Genomic DNA, 6,930 nt, shown 5'->3' on the forward strand with positions numbered 1-6,930 from the left:
CAAATGATCGTCGCAAGATCGACGAGTTCCCGACGAGACACAGAGGGACTTGTATTAAGGGGATGCTGCAGTCAAGACCTTTACCGACGGAATACTGACTTCTTCCTACAGAGTTTACGTTGCACTAGCTGCACAGAATTATAAATGTTTTTACACAATGAAAATACATGTGAGAATGAAGAATAAATCGGTCAATGAAATTATTTGTGATTTTATATATGACGATTGATTAATCTTTACGATTGATTTATCAATTATTTTAATCGGAGAAAATTAATTTTTAATTGGTTGATGCTTGATATTGACATAATGGTGTAAATAAATAATATTCACAAATAATTAATTGTTTACTTGCGATTCTTAAAAGACCATTTAAGTTTTTAAACTGAAGACTCGATTCCAACCATCGCCCCGAAGATGTTTTCCTCATATGACTATTAAAAATAGACCTGTATAGGTACAAGAGCAGCCCCCCTCCCGGCCATGGTCTGATCTTTCTTTCCATACTATATAGTTGTGATATTATTAACAATTGTACAAATGATAAAAATTATTAAGGATCGATACTGGCCCAGTACTGGGAATAAGTACTTCCCCAGTGCTAGGAATAAATACTTTTTTTTACACTGGTACAGTACTGATTTTCGGTGACAGTACTGTTTTCTGATACTGGCCCTTTTCTATCATCAGTATCACACCAATACTAAACCCGTACTGATATCTGGTACTATGCCAGTAACGTTTACCATAAATCGATACTAAGCCACTTTGATGCCAGTAGTAAATTCCTATTTGGGTTGATATTTCGAGGGTAAATTGGCCTCTAAAACGCTGTCAGTTAAAGCAAATATTCGCCTGATACAAAAGATCTGTAGCTTATATATGCTAAAAGTGAATTCGCTCGGAAAAACATCAAAGAACATTGTTGTGCCTTTACACAACTAAATGTAGAAGCTTGAAAATATTGTAGAAGTTTGCAGATTTCTATATTTGCCTGATTGGATTCTCTACTAAATATGGTAAAACAAAGCAACACACATAAGTAAGGTCTATGCAAGAAATACGAAAAAATAGCGTAATTGTATTATTGACGTTAATTTCTACGTTATCGACATTTTTGGAGTTCGTTGTCGATTCCAGCATTCCTTTAACAGACGTTGCTGACATTTGCTTCAAGCGAAATACTCAGTTAAATTTAAAGTTAGATATAAATTTTGCGTACCACTTGTCTTCACTGAAGAACTCAGATCTAACTCTAAATTCAGATTTTGAGAACCTCACGTGAGACAAATCTTAAATAAGGACTATTAACACAAGCCAGAAACATTCCTCGCGATGTATAAACGCGATTGCATATTTCCGCGCTGAATAAATTCATGGTGCTCTCGCACGAAGTGTGACCAGAGTTCCCCCTCGTAATCGTTCTTCATTCGAATCTGCGAACTCTGAATTTCCTTGCACGATTTATTACGGCCGCGATGAAAAGGGGGATAAAATCTCGCCCGCGGTCTTTGTGCTGAAAAAATTTTCGCTATCTCATTCACGTCGCTGCGCAAACGCGCCATTCGTAAGACGGCGAATTTTTTGACTGTGAGAAAGAGAGAGAAAGAGAAAGGAAGAGGATTCCTCTCTTGTCTTCAGAATTTTCTTACTGTTCGCGGCTGCACCGGCCGCTGTCCCGACGGCTTCTTTCTAATTTACATGATAGCGGGGACGACCTATCGAGGTGCTTGTGCGGAAATAATTAGGTGCGAATGAACAAACATTCGGAATACGAAATCGATCTCGTCTCGTTCAGAAATGCAAAAGGTCGCGACCCAAAAATGGCGAGTGCATATTTGTAGATCGTATTGCACACGAAAGAGAGATACAGAGAGAGAGAGAGAGAGAGAGGGGGAAAGGGGCGGGGGAGACGTGCAAGCGCTTCGCAGGGAGTTACAATTTTTCTATTCGTATGTAATCTCCCCGGGATACACGATAAAATGTGTCGTATGGTTATTGGATTTCGGACGGTTTCGCTTAGTAATCGCCCCTTGGACAAAGCGCGACGACTTAAATCGCGTGAAAGCGAATACACACAGAAAAATATTATTCTACCGCTAAAAAAGCGTTTACTCAGTTTATTTCCCTCCTTTCGTGTAATGGTTGCCTTTAAACAAGAATATTTTTTTTTATAATAGTCTTCAAAAGTATGCTCATCGCAAGTTCCGAAGAAGCTTATTATCGTGCATTTAAAAAAAAGAATTTACTCTCTTTAAATTAAGAAAACAGCTCTAATGATACACAATTGTATATAATTAGAATGATTAGAAATTCATGCAAGTACGAGCCTTAGCAAGCTGATTTTATAGCTTCAAAATCTTATTCCGGCTCTTGTCGGAATTTCTAATTATTTCAATATTTATTGTTATTTTGTTTTCTTTTTTTCCAAAAATATGTTATAAAACTTTCTGAGAGAAGAAAGTGTTTCAACTGTATGCAATAAGCAAACCGCGAATTTTTCTACTAATTCAATATTATTAAATGAAATGTTAATTTTGCTGAAGGATTTAGAATATATTTTAAATAAATTTGATGTTTGTAATAAACATGTGATAGATTTGCGGATATGTAAATTAGGAAACACTTACCATAAATGATATCTGCTTGAATGCAGTATGTACTTTTTCGTTGGCTATTTTGAACAATAAAATGAGAATTTGAAAACGCTGCCGAGTACGTCCTTAAAACAAACGCTTTTTATATTGACCAACAATCACGTGCACGATTATGCAATCACGCTTAATGGTTGGTCGGCGACATCTATTATTGACATCCGGCAGATTGGCTGCGCGGCAATATCCGAAAGCTGAATAGTATTTGACGAATTCGCGGTGAGAGACGGTCAATCAAAAAGTAATTTACTTCGCAATCAGCAGAGCAAGTCTACTGTGCGATGATTTCATAAGCGCGCAATGTAAATATATATATATGTGTATGTATGTGTCGACGTAAATTTGCACCTGTCGCGGTATTATGTCGTGCGAAATTCCGCGATAATTCACTGTATCTCGATCAATTAAGGAATCGGGCATCGAAATTTAAATTGCAGGAACCTTTTGTAAAGAAGAAAGGCAAACGAGAAACAAAAGCAGGAACACGCGCGAACGAGTTAAATCCGCTTTTCGTTTAATCTAGTCGCTTTTGTTATTTTTACTATAGCGCATATAATGTGTTTTTCATTCACTCGCGTGAAATTTGAATCCAAAAGAGGTACTTGAAACACGTTGAGAGTCATTTTTTCGATATTTTTTGTTATCGTTGCAGGGTATAATTTAAGGTCTATAACAATTTCACGCGCGCGATTTCGGAGCTTCTGCGAGCGTTTCGCTTCGGGCAGTCTGCAAGCAAGTACACACGGAAAAATACATACTGCATTCAAGTAAATGTTATTTGTGTTTCAAATATTTCATAAAATTATATATTCGTAAAAGTTATCGCACGAATTCATAATTTGTATCTGCCTTATAAGTATAATAGATTTATCATAAGCATCAAATTAATTAAAAATGCATTGAGAATCTTATAGTAAGTTTAACATTTCAATAAAGAATATTAAATAAAAGCAAAAAAAGTTTGCTTACTGTATAGAGTCAAATCAGCTTTTCTTTCGATAAAATTTTATAATATATGTGTGTGTATTCTTGGGAAGAGAATAAAATTACTTAAATAGTTAGAAATTCAAGGCAAACAAGAGCCAAAACAAGCTAATCTAATAATTCCAAAATTAGTTTGTTTTGGGTTGCCTCAATTCCTAAACATTTACATTATTTGTGATTGTATATCATTATAGAGCCGTTCTCTTAAAGAGGATAAAATTTTCTCTTTTGAGTGCATGATAATGAGCTTTCCTCAAATTTGCGATGAGTATATTTTAAGACTATTACTAAGAAGATATTGTTTATGAAAAATAATCATTATTAATATCTGATTAAAAGAAGAAACGTAAACTGCATAGTTGATGTTTTTAACAATAAAATGATATTTTTCTCCGTATACAACATATTATAATTAATATCTGGTTATTATTAATTAATATACTAATAAGTAATCAAAGATTTTTCAGGTAAAATTAAAATTACAATTATATTTCTATGTCGTTATGATTTTATGAAACAGTGCAACAGATAGCAGAAGATCGTAAATTAAAATGGTTCACATATTATTTCATAAAATTATGGTAATATAAAAGTACACAGAAAAGAATTTTATATTTTTCATATTAATTCTTTTCAATTTTACCATGTTTTTAATCCAGAAATAAGCTGATCCAGTAATCCAGAAATAAGCTGTCAGTGTGATCGATCTTGCTAAGAGATATTTGCTTAAAATACGTAGCATATTTAAAGCACTTAGCGAATGTTTTAATAATACATTTCTGACCCTAAAATGTAAGTAGCACATATGTGCTAACATTTAGAGTTGCTAACATTTAGCTGTTGCTAAATGTGAGAGGAGAGTCAAGTACTTCAGAATGTCGATCTACTCTGTCACAAAGCAATTTTTGCTATAAAATTCTCTCCATGTTTAATTTTATCAAAAAAAATCTGAAATTACTTACCGCACAACCAAATATTATTATTATTATTATATTATTATTATTATTATTATTATTCAAAACCGATGTCGCGTGAACGCTCGGCTTCTCTGTCGGCGGCGCTTGGAATTGTCCCGTGCATTTTTCCCGCAGAATTCACACTTGTCCGGAACAGCGCCGCAACAATGCGTGCACACATGACATGCGCGTGCAAACAACACGTCGACGCGCACAGGCGCCGCGAAACAGCGCGCGGGCCCGTCGTTATAAGTTATTCCGACTGCACGCCATTTAGTCGCTTTCCGCACGAAATAACGTAAACTCGCGCCGGAACAAATGAAAGTAACACGAGCCGCGGCGGCTCGCGCAATATCGGCTTATTAAAGAGCCATGAGCGATAACAGGTATCGTCCTACGCGCGAAACGTGCCCGGAACTTGGAATGGCGAGCGCGCGCGTCCGCGACCGCGAATTTCGCAGGCGTACGGCTGGCGCCCATAAATCCGCGCTTTTCTCGTCCCGCCGCCGCGGACGCGGGAGTGCGTGCGAGTGCCGAATAGTTCGTTACCGTTGCCGAGGGTATATTTCGGCGTGTCGCGCCAATTAGTAAAATGGAGCGCACGCGCGCGCTCAGCGACGCGCTCTTCGCGTCGAGGTGTCCGTAAACAGTCGAGGGGGCGCCTAATAAATACGCGAACGCGCATCCCCGCGATCAAATGGATAATTATTACCGCGCGCGCACGGCGACTACCTCGATTAATTAATCAGCGTCATTAATCAGCCGCGATAGGCGCGACGGAAAAGCGCACGTACACACACTGGCACGGGGGCGCGTGTCAGCGTGTTAGCGTCGCGCGTCTGCCCTCCTTAGCCGGGTTAACATGGTGCGCGCGAATGCGAGTCGATACCGGAAGTCCCTCCGGGACGGCGCGTCATTTCAGCTTGTTTTGACGTTTATCCCCTTGCACGTCGACATAATTCATGCACCGGTGCCCGCGCACGCGAGCGCGCCCCGCGTGAATTTGCAACGCGGTTAATGCGGTTGTTGTTACTGATATTGATCGCCCGATTGCCTGGTTGCGCGGAGAGGAGCAGGGAGAGGGAGAAAAAGTTTTGCTTACACGACGTTACAATGAGGGGGGAAGAAATGGTTGATCCAAACGAAATTATATCACGGAAAAAAAGCTGCTGCAGCAAGTATCTGTGTGCGCTGGCTGTGTGCGTTGTTACGCGTGGATTCCTAAAGATATGGCTGCCAGCGAGCATATATTTAGCTGCGAAGTCGAGGCAGTAGCAACGGTAGCGAAAGTTTCAGTTGCAAATTTGTAGTTCCGACAACGAATATATTCTCAAACACCATGATTAGCCACGGCAGTGAAATCTCTTCTTCCCACGTAATCATTTTTGGGCTCAGCTATTTTTCTGATTGTACCGACACAAAAGCAGTAACAGGCATTAATTATCATTATATTAATTAACATTATATTAGTAGGGTTTAATTGAAAAAAAATGATTTTCTTCATCATAATTTATAGTGATCACTTCCCTATCAGTAGAAGTGTTTCTGATCAAATCAGCAGAAGGAGTATTTTTACCCGAGAACCAAGTGAATATTCACTGATTTTCAGTGGAAACACTCTCATTTTACTGCTACGTCTTACATCTCGCTGCCTTTCGCCATGGAAATGAGATTTCGCCACAAAATTTGTCGTATATTAATCCGTTGTATCCTGCGCCAAACCCAATTTTCTGCGTTTATGGCGATGGAATTAACGGCTTCCGTGCAATTTACACGCAATGACGTTGTCTGTCTGTTGCAAACTGCATCAATAATGGAAACAGTCACTGCTGTTAACTGATTCGGCTGGTAATTTTGTTGGTTACTTAATCGCCAGTTACAAGTACAAGCACATTTCGGTGAAGAGTACGTCGACTGTGACTTCAGAGAACAGCGTTTTCCGATACTCGCGTCGGTATCGCGCCAATATTTCTCGAACACGACTGGAGAGTTCGTCTTAATTCAGAACACGGTACCTCATCCGGTACCTCATGGTATCGTTTTCTGCATCAGTTATCACGCTTAATAATCGATCCGCACTTAATCGAGATTCAATGTTTCGCACCCTTTCCTTTCCTTTTTGATGCCTAGGAATTACAGAGCCGTCGATTCAGCCGGCTCCCTGCAGACTCGGCGGCCGCAGGCACGCTAATTCAACGCTAATTAATAGTAACCCTCTCGATAACTCGATGAACTCTCCAGTTTCCTGCGAGAGGTTGGCCAACCCTCATAACCCTCTCAACCTCTCTCCTTCTCTCTCTCTCTCTCTCTCTCTCTCTCTCTCTCTCTCTCTCTCT

General features: G+C 39.2%; 1 protein-coding gene across 1 annotated transcript in view; it reads left to right on the forward strand.

The window, feature by feature from the left end:
• LOC116848412 overlaps positions 1 to 6,930 on the forward strand; it is a 751,173-nt gene that overhangs the window by 495,918 nt on the left and 248,325 nt on the right. The gene's annotated exons all lie outside the window — the stretch shown is intronic.

The sequence above is a fragment of the Odontomachus brunneus genome, unplaced genomic scaffold (assembly GCF_010583005.1).
Source record: "Odontomachus brunneus isolate Ranch 3 - 2012 unplaced genomic scaffold, Obru_v1 Obru_scaffold_095, whole genome shotgun sequence".
Classification (NCBI taxonomy): domain Eukaryota; kingdom Metazoa; phylum Arthropoda; class Insecta; order Hymenoptera; family Formicidae; genus Odontomachus; species Odontomachus brunneus.